Source organism: Palaemon carinicauda, chromosome 20, assembly GCF_036898095.1.
Source record: "Palaemon carinicauda isolate YSFRI2023 chromosome 20, ASM3689809v2, whole genome shotgun sequence".
NCBI lineage: Eukaryota > Metazoa > Arthropoda > Malacostraca > Decapoda > Palaemonidae > Palaemon > Palaemon carinicauda.
In genome coordinates this window covers 117,224,628-117,235,659 of record NC_090744.1, presented here as the reverse complement: position 1 = coordinate 117,235,659, position 11,032 = coordinate 117,224,628, and positions in this window count along the sequence as shown.

Here is an 11,032-nt window from a genome sequence, read left to right as displayed (position 1 = left end):
TGTGTCAATAGCTATAACCCTAGTTGGAAAAGCAGGATGCTATAAGCATAAGGGCTCCAACAGGGAAAAAATAGCCCAGTGGGGAAAGGAAAGCGGAAATAAAGAATCTACAAGAGAAGTAATGAACAATCAAATTAAACTATTTAAAGAATAACAACATTAATATAGATCTTTCATATATAAATTATAGAAAAACTAAAAATATGAGGAAGAGACAGGAGATAGAAAAGTGTGATCGAGTTTACATATGAAGGTATGAAACGTTGGAATATTCAGCCCGCTTACCTAAAGGCATTGTATAGCGCCCGATCTTTAAGAAAACACACACACACACACATATATATATATATATATATATATATATATATATATATATATATATATATATATATATATATATATATATGTGTGTGTGTGTGTGTTTGTGTGTGTGTGTGTCTGTAAAATTTGTACACATTCTGTATATGCATATAGATTTCCATTTTTTTATTACAATCTAATTTTAGCTGTATTGTTGCCCGAAGAGCTCTGCTTCATATGGACTTAGACCGAATCACTTCTGTGTAAATATTGTTGTCCAATCAACATTATTATTATTATTATTATTATTATTATTATTATTATTATTATTATTATTATCAGATGGTAGCTTAAAGTTATCAATCAATATATCTACGTTGAACAAACGTAAGAACATGAGGGAGGGTTTCGCGCACACCGAAAACGTTGGCCTACACATAATATCTCGTAAAATATCTATTACAGGTTAGACTTAATGAATCCCAAAAGCCACATGAAAAGCGTACAATGTATAATAACCGATATTATAATTAAAACAGGCCATTTACAGGCTCAAAAGAAGTTAAATTTGACCGCCAAATTTGAAACGCCATCAGCTGATATCGGAACTTGACTGGGCGGGGCCCGGGGGAGACCATCGCTCCTTCCTTCCCAGTCCCACAGACCTACAAGGCTACAACTCCCACACAAGCCCTATCCTACCTCCAGCGTTTGGTTCCTCCAACTTATCTCCCTATAGTTTAATTATATTTGCATTTTGCTTTATCTTAATATCATATTTCCTCAATTAATTCTCTTATTACTAGACTTACTTTTCAAGTACTATTTAAACACTATTCTATTTCTTATTTTCCTTTTAACTATGTGGTGGAAGGATTTGTATATCGCCATGATCAGCATAGGCTGTACTGTTCAGGGCCACCCTCATACTAAGTTGGTTTGCTGTGAGCGATCAGACTAAAGTCTCTCACTATCGTGAATTCACAGTGGCCAGTGTGCTGATGAAAATGGCCAAACACCAGACATGTCTGAGGCCTTTGTCCTGCAGTGGACCAGAAACGGTTTATTGCTGTTGTGTAATACACATACACAAACACACTTACACACACACACACATACACAAACACACGCGAAACCATTATCTGATACAGATTAGGTGTTGAAAAAAAAATCCTTGTTGGAGGATACCTGCTATAAACGGAACTGAAGAAGAATCACACTTTTGGAATTAATGTTGGAGACAGTGATGTAGAACGATTTCTGGAGACAGTGATAGATAAAGATTGAGACAGTGAGGGAGCAAGATTGTTGAAGAGGGTAAGGGATAAAGATTGTTGGAGACCATGATATGGATAGATTGTTGGAGGCAGTAAGGGAGAAAGATTGTTGGAGGCAGTAAGGGAGAAAGATTGTTGGAGACCCTGATGGGAATATATTGTTGGAGACAGTGAGGGTGAAAGATTGTTGGAGAGAGTAAGGGTGAAAGATGGTTGGAGGCAACGAGGGTGAAAGATTGTTGGAGAGAGTGAGGGTGAAAGATTGTTGAAAGTCAGTGAGAGGGAAGTTGTTGGATGCTGTGATGGAGAAAGATTGTTAGACGTAGTGAAGGCAAATATTGTTGGAGACAGTGATGGTGAAATTTTGTTGGAGATGCTGATAGAGAAAGATTGTTGGAGAATATACAGTAGAGGCAGTGTTGGAGATAGACTTAATGATGTTGTAGAAACATCGATGGTGTGTTGGAGGACAATTGATGGAGACGAACTGTTCGTGAAAATTTGGTTGGGAAAGAGCGGTGGAAATCAAATTGTTGGAGAGTATTCGATACCATAACTCGCAATGTAGCCAGCTCTCTCTCTCTCTCTCTCTCTCTCTCTCTCTCTCTCTCTCTCTCTCTTAAGGAAGTCATTAATGCCATGAGTTCAGTAACAAGTATCAAAAACGTTGAAGAAATCACATAAAATTGCTAATACTTTCACGTAATTTATTTTCAAATCTGAAGATCTACGTCCGTGTTTTCGAGAAAATGAGCTTCAGATGTTATCATTTAAGACAGAGCAATATTACGTAAATTGTTTATTTATTTATTTATAAAGGAAAACGTGTGAATATTTACGTAGATAAAACAAGCCCATGGCAACCCTCGTATGGGCGTTAGAACTCTCCTCTGATAAAATAGATTAAATTACTCTTTCCTGGAGATTATTATTTGATAAATATTTACCTAAACGACATATTGGAAGATTAATTATACTCGATGTTACCACAGCAAGCTCATATTTTTAAAATAAGTTTCGTAAAACTACGAAACGTCAGAGTAACATCTGGCTACCGCTACACATTCCCCAACTCAAACCGCGAAGTACAAATCATCTACACATACAAGGAAACACTCAAAGAACAATATTAATCGATATACTACACATGGAAATCAAATGTTACACTTACATTTCACAATGATGTATCGCTGCAGGTTAAAAGAATCCTTTATTTATCTCATATACGAAAGGAGACAGATATAAAACCGCGTGCGCGCATCTACACTTGATCACTTTCAAAGCAACACTGACAGTTTGTTTACGTTTTCTCAGATCAGCTGATTCAAACCGTTCCATCGAGTCAGATGAGCCGAGCTTTAACGAGTTTTCTCCCACAGATTCAAAGTTTGAAGATGGCGAATTTGTTTTTTATTTGCTTAAATGTCAAACAAGATTTCTATTCATGTTTCGTATTTAAAAGTGATTACTTTTATGTTCATTTTCATAATATAAGCGATAATAAATATTGAAGTAATTGTGGTGTTGGTGTAGTTGGTTTTCTATCAATTGTTTTGGTAGGAATATATTATGCATGTATGTACGTACATGCGTGCATAAACTTAGACGGTAGGAAACCTTGGAGGAATAACTATTATTCCCAGAGAAGGAACACCTCCTTCAGCCATACCTCAACTACATAAAGTCACCATAGGCCTAAGATGACTTTTTGGAACTGCCTATTTCCTTTACCGAATAAGTTAAACGGCAAATGCTAGTTCTTATATCTTTTAGCAGCCATTCTAGAGGAGGCTAGTGCCATTATTGCATCTCAGGCGGTTAACTGTAGGCATTTTAAAGGGTTCTTTGCAGTATCTCTCCCTTAGTCCCTAGACACCAAAGCTACACCTACTTTATAGCTTTCCATTTTACCTCCAATTCCATCTTATTTTTCGAGTTCTTTCAACTTCATACTGCAACTCAGAGAGGCCCTCCCATAGTAACCTCTCTCTCTCTCTCTCTCTCTCTCTCTCTCTCTCTCTCTCTCTCTCTCTATATATATATATATATATATATATACATATAAATATATATATATATATATATATATCACACCAGCTGTTACTAGTCTACTGCAGAACAAAGGCCTCAGACATGTCCTTCCACTTGCATCTGTTTGTGGTCTTTCTATGCCAGGCTATACCAGCTAACTTTCTTAGTTCGTCGATCCATCGTCTTCTCTTCTTTCCCCTACTTCTTATGCAATCTCTAAGGACCCATTCTATTATTCCTAATGTTCATCTATTATTATTATTATTATTATTATTATTATTATTATTATTATTATTACTAGCTAACCTACAACCCTAGTTGGAAAAGCAAGATGCTATAAGCCAAGGGGCTCCAACAGGGATAAATAGCCCGGTGAGGAAAGTAAATAAGGAAACAGATAAGCGATATAAGAAGTGATATACAATTTGAATAAAATATTTTAAAATCATTAACAACATTAGGATAGATATTTCATATATAAGCTATAAAAAGACTCATGTTAGTCTGTTCAGCATAAAAACATTTGCTGCAAGTTTGATCTTTGGACAATACCATTGAGTCTCTTCGTCTTGACTTTTTAATTTCATCCAACAACTATTTATATATGAGTTATTTCTATTTATATATTATTATACTGTGTATATGTTATAATACCGATTTTCACACTGTTTTAGTTAATCATTTCATATATGCCACATCTGGTTACCATATGAACTTGGGATATTTTTTATATTTGTAATAAAATCATTAGAATAATCTTGTCTTTTCTGTTTCAACAGGAAAAGTGAGTACATGACAAGTATTATTTTGTAGTGTTTTGTAATAACAATTATATTTAGACCTTTAAATAAACATTGTATTTTCTTTTTATACTTATCAATGTAGATGGTTGTAGAAGGTGAGTGGTTGAATATAAAGGTTTTAGAGAGAGAGAGAGAGAGAGAGAGAGAGAGAGAGAGAAATAAGTGGTTGTAGAAGGTGAGTGGTTAAGTATAAAGGTTTTAGAGAGAGAGAGAGAGAGAGAGAGAGAGAGAGAGAGAGAGAGATTGACATTTGCAAGAAGCAGACTTAAGAAAGCAACCTTATTGCTCCTTGTCATAGACCCAATATAGCTTGGAGATTAAAGCTTACTACACTATAGGCAATTTTTTTTAGCGAGGCAGATTTGCACAGACTCGCAGGGATGCCCTTTTAGCTCGGAAAAGTTCCTCGATAGCTAATTGGTCGGAAGTATTTTCGTCCGAATACTTCCGACCAATCAGCTATCAGGGAACTTTTCCGAGCTAAAAGGGCACCCCTGCGAGTCGGTGCCAATGTGCCTCACTAAAAATAATTGACTATAGTTGTCTTATGGTTTGTGCATCCTAACTAACACGTTAAGCAATCTACTAAAATATGATTCTCTCTCTCTCTCTCTCTCTCTCTCTCTCTCTCTCTCTCTCGTCGTATCTCTTCTATAAGGACAGTAATGATTAACTGGTTCTTCATGTAGCTATATAATGAATCTCCACTCTCTCTCTCTCTCTCTCTCTCTCTCTCTCTCTCTCTCTCTCTCTTCTCTCATCTTGTTGACATAAGCTCTTATGTATATATATCACTAATACTAGTAATTATAATCAATGTAAATATCTACCATATTGGCATTGAATACCGAATTCAACCTCTGGGAATCCACTGGAAATTCATTTATGATAAATGCTTCTGACTGAGCAAGGATTCGAACCTATGCCCTGAGCCGAAACAATGCCAGCAGGGACGACTTTTTAATTCAAGTAGCATGATGCCAGATAATTAAGCTAAGCTTCCTTAGGCCTCTTTAGAACTTCAATCAAGGATTTTACAATTAAGCTAAGCTTCTTTAGACCAGGCAATTAGGCCAAGTACTCCAAGGGAATGTGTTATCACCTATGTTGTTTATCCTCCTCATGGACTTTGTAATGCATAGAACAGTTGGAGATGGTGGAGAAGGATTGGACTGGATTGGTAACTGGAAATTATAACTGGAAATTAGCTGACTTAGAGTATGCTGATGATGCTGTCCTTAACAGAACACCACAGGATTTGCAATGCTTGCTTACCAGAATGCATGAAATATCACACGAGGTGAGGCTGAAGATAAATAGAAGATAGACAGAGATGATGAGAATGGAGTATGCAATGGAAGAGGATATATCACTGAGAGGAGAGAGGATTAGTGAGGTAGAAATATTTAAAGTGTTTAGGAACAATGATCTCCAATACAGGGTCTTTAGAATTTGAGTTTAAATAGACATTTAAAAAAATAAATCAGACAATGGCTAGGTTAAGTAAAATTTGGAAATCAAATCGCCTGAAATTACATATGAAAAACAGGTTATATATCAGTTTAATGAGATCAGTGTTACGGTATAGATATGAGTCGTGGCATAACAATGAAACAATATCCAACAGATTTTGTAGATTTGAGAACAAAGTCCTCAGAAGAATATTGGGAGTTGAATGGCAGGACAAGATTAGAAATGAGTTTATAACAGAGATTACTCGAGTACTATATGTGGTTATAATCTCTCCAAGAGAGATTAGTTCACCAAACTTTCAAATGGGCTCCAAAAGGCACTAGAAGAGTTGGAAGACCCAGGCCTACATGGCTGAGGAATATGAAGCGTGAAGTAGGAGATGATGAATGCAGAAATATTGATTTAAAAGCTGAAGTTAGATATGACTGGCAATATCTAACCGAGGCCCTTTGCATCAATAGGCGTGGGAAGAAATGATGATGATGATGATAATATTTATATATATATATATATATATATATATATATATATATATATATATATATATATATATATATATATTATTTTGTAAGTATGTAATTTCTAGATCATATATGGTATAACAATGTAGATAATGGCTGCTGATCACTCAACAGATAGCCCATCCTTAGATCACTAGAATGGAGAGGCTGCAGACACCAAAGGAACTAACGAGTTCTATTAATAGATATAAAGTTCTCCAAACCAACCTAGGACCAAGGAGGGCCAGGCAATGGCCGCTGATCACTCAACAGAGAGCCCATCCTTAGATCACTAGAATGGTGAGGCTGCAGACACTAAAGGAACTAACGAGTTCTATTAATAGATATAAAGTTCTCCAAACCAACCTAGGACCAAGGAGGGCCAGGCAATGGCCGCTGATCACTCAACAGAGAGCCCATCCTCAGATCACTAGAATGGTGAGGCTGCAGACACTAAAGGAACTAACGCGTTCTATTAAGGTCTTCATCAGCTTCAGGTATATCAATCAAATTATTCCCTTCGTATGTTCTATTCATAACCTCACTAAAGTGTTCCATCCAACGTTGCCTTTCTTCGTCTTCTGCTGCTATAAGAGAGCCATATCTATTTTCGATGGGTATACCCTTCTTCCTTTTTGCCCCAGTCGAGATTGCATTATTAATTCTATGAGCAATTCTCACACCATAGCCACTTCATGAGTTTATCGGCTTCACCTGCTTTACTGTCTAAATAGTCTCTCCAGTCATTCCTGGCTTTTCTTTTGACCTCGCTGTCAACACTGGATTACTTAGCATGCTCTACCTTGTAATATTCATTACTTCCTCGAAAATTTTCAACAATTAATTTCTGTCTATGTCTCCTTTTTATATTATTCCAAGTATCATTCAATATCCATGGCTTTCTCCTTGTAACTGTTTGTCCCAAGATTTCACTACCAACTGACTGATAACCAAAACCACGAACTTTTGTTCCACTGTTCCAGTACAATGGAATCTTTCAGGGGACACAGTGTACTAAAAGAAGTCACACTTGTTTCTTCTGCATTTGTTCTCATGATAAAGAAAACCCAAAAACTTTTCTTCCAGTATTCCAGTACATTGGAATCTATTTTAGGGGAGCATAATAAAAGAGGTCACACTTATTTTTTCTGCATTTGTCCACTTGATAAAGAAACAGTACAGGTGTATCTTTATCAAAGAACACTGCATATTGGAATAAGTGAGACTTCTTCCCTCTGCTGAGTTCATCTTGTAAATTATTCACTTTTACCTGGAAGGCTGGAATGCACTTGTCACTCTCTTGATCCAGAAGGTTCATAGGTACATTAACAAACCCAAAAACTTTTCTTCCAGTATTCCAGTACATTGGAATCTATTTTAGGGGAGCATACTAAAAGAGGTCACACTTATTTTTTCTGCATTTGTCCACTTGATAAAGAAACATTACAGGTGAATCTTTATTATGGAACACTGCATACTGGAATAAGTGAGACTTCTTCCCTCTGCTGAGTCCATCTTGTAAATTATTCACTTTTACCTGGAAGGCTGGAATGCACTTGTCACTCTCTTGATCCAGAAGGTTCATAGGTATAATAACAAACCCAAACACTTTTCTTCCAGTATTCCAGTACATTGGAATCTATTTTAGGGGAGCATACTAAAAGAGGTCCCACTTATTTTTTCTGCATTTGTCCACATGATAAAGAAACAGTACAAGTGAATCTTTATTATGGAACACTGCATACTGGAACAAGTGAGACTTCTTCCCTCTGCTGAGTTCATCTTGTAAATTATTCACTTTTACCTGGAAGGCTGGAATGCACTTGGCACTCTCTTGATCCAGAAGGTTCATAGGTACATTAACAAACCCAAAAACTTTTCTTCCAGTATTCCAGTACATTGGAATCTATTTTAGGGGAGCATACTAAAAGAGGTCACACTTATTTTTTCTGCATTTGTCCACTTGATAAAGAAACAGTACAAGTGAATCTTTATTATGGAACACTGCATACTGGAATAAGTGAGACTTCTTCCTTCTGCTTACTCCATCTTGTATATTATTTCATTCTCCCTATCCATCTGATTCTTCTTGTTATGTACTATATGAACGCTCTTTTTTTTTCCTCTTTATTTGATTTTTGTTGCAGTTATCTCTTTTTTTCTCCTTCTTTCCCTTGTTCTTCTTCTCCTGTAAATATCGACCCATCAAAAGATTATTGATATGCTGTACTCTAAGAATGTCCGCCTTAAGTGTTTTGATTTTCTAGTTCTTTTTCCACAAAATTGTATAGACGTGTCTGTCTTGTCTCCTGAGACCATCCTTTAGATGTCTATTTTCCTCCCGCAGATCCTCCTTTTCTCTTCTCAATTCTGCTATTTCCCTTTCTAGTGGTCGTTTTTTCCTTCTGATTCTCCCTCTCCCGGATTCTTATTTTTCTTCTTACTCTTCTTTCCTTTCTCCTTCTCTCGATTCTTTTTCACCTTTTTTAATTGTATTGTTCTTATTCTTTTTATTACTGTGGTCCTTTGCATTCTTTTGATTAAATTCCTCCTCTTCTTTTTTATGAAATTTTTCCTCTGGATTTCTATTCATCTCCTCCTTTTTGTTATTCTCCTTTTTAATTTCATCCTTCTTATTTTTCTTATTTCCATTGTCCTTCACAATCTTTTTATCAAACTTCTCTCCTTTCTTTTTAATCTTCTTCCTCTTCTCATTTCTTTCCTTTTCATTTGCTTTCTGATTTGCCTCCTGTCTTAAGCGCTCCATTTTTTCAATGCTCTCCTCCGCGGCACCGCTTAAACTCTCCCCTAAATGGCATTCCAGAATCTCGCCCAAAATTTCATCTAAGTCAAGAGTGACGTCTTTCCCGTCATTCCCTTGCAAATGACGCACTTTGGCTTCAGGTGTGTCACTCACTGACGAGGTAAATGTGTAATTATTTGAAGATGTTACAAAAGAGGACTTGGTTACACTTTGAGAGGACTTCCTAATTTCTGTGTCAGGATCAGTTTCCAAGCCTTCACTTTGTTGCTCTGTAGTGTTTTCAATTCCTTTTGAAGTCACTGTTTTATCTTTTTCACTACTGTCATAGATCCTCTTTAATATCGGGCTCCTTACCTCTTCCCCGAAAAATGGAATCAAACTTGACTCCCACTTTCCATCGTGTTTCTCCAGTAGTTCGTGAAATAAGAAACAAGTGTTCTTATAGAGTCGTAAGTATTCCGGATAAGGCATATCGGTTAACATCCTAGACACATTGCACACATTGGGTAAGTGGGCCACGATTAAAACGCATTGTCTTTTTTTGGTGACATACCGGCTGGCGTGTTCTCGGATATGCCGAGTCACCTTCACTTGCCTCCACGTGAACTCGTTGAAATCTTCGTATAAATATACGTGCTCCATTTTGTAAAAAGGTTCGTAACCAGTTGCGATGTTGAATCCTCCGTCTTGTAACTCTCCAGCATCCATGAGCCCGGGGCGAGTGTGTTCCCCATGCATGAAAGGTTCATGGAGACCCGGTTCGAGGTGCAATGGAAGTGATTTATCTACACGCATTCCTTTACATATGCCGGTCGCTGTCTGGATACACCGGAAGGCTGGGGAACAATATACGGCGGCCAGCTTGATGCCCTTTTTTCTCATGTTCTTCCCCATTTCCACGGCCTCCGCAACTCCCCGCTCCGTCAGAGGTGTATCTCTTTTATAATCCGCCATACGCTGTCGCAAAGGAAGGCTGTCTGGGTAGATGTTTTTCCTGCCAATCTTGTTTCTGCACAGCGCGTATCTGTTTGTTTCTTCGTCGATATAGTAGTTAGTCCATGACCAGTCCATCATATCTAATCTCTCTCCGTGGCGACATACGATCATCGAATTCACGCAGTTTTGCTTATCTTCGTCTTCTCCAATGAACAGGACGTCTTGTCCGTAATTATCCTTTACAAATTTTTCGTAAACTTTCTCTCTAATTTCCTTACGATTTTCAGGAGTGACTACTATCGGAATTTTGTCTTTGTCGAAAAAAGGATTTAGTTCTCTTTTCCATTCAGTGCCGTCTTTATTCACCAGCTCGTGGAACAGGGGACCTAGAGTCTTTTGCGCCTCATACCAAAATGACAATTCCTGCCCCATTAGTCGATAGGACACACTCCCGAAATTTATATTGTGACCCACTATCAAAATGCATTGCTTCCCGGAATTCTTTTCCCGGGCGTGTTCTCTAATGTAGTTTGCCACGTAGTATTGTCTATAGCAGAACTCTTCGTCCTCTTCTTTTGGGTAAATTTCCTCCACTCCGTTGTAACAAGGTTGGTAGCTTCTATCAATTTTATATCCGGCCTCTATCAGCTTGTCGTGGGACATTACCGGAGGTAAATATTCGAAAGGCTGGCAGAGCCCCGGTTCAATACAAATGGGAAGAACCTTTTTATTGCGTGCTCCCGCGGCAATGGCACTGGCTGTTTGAACCGAACAGAGCGCCGGCGAGCAGTAAATGGCCGTCAGTGACGTTTTGGACTCTAATATGGCTCTTCCAAGCTTACGGGCCTCTTCCCTTCCTCGCCTTGTTATCGGTGAATCGATCCCGTAGTCTTTTATTCTCGTCCGTTGAGGAAGTCTGCATGGCAACAGATTCTTGTTAGTAGGCTT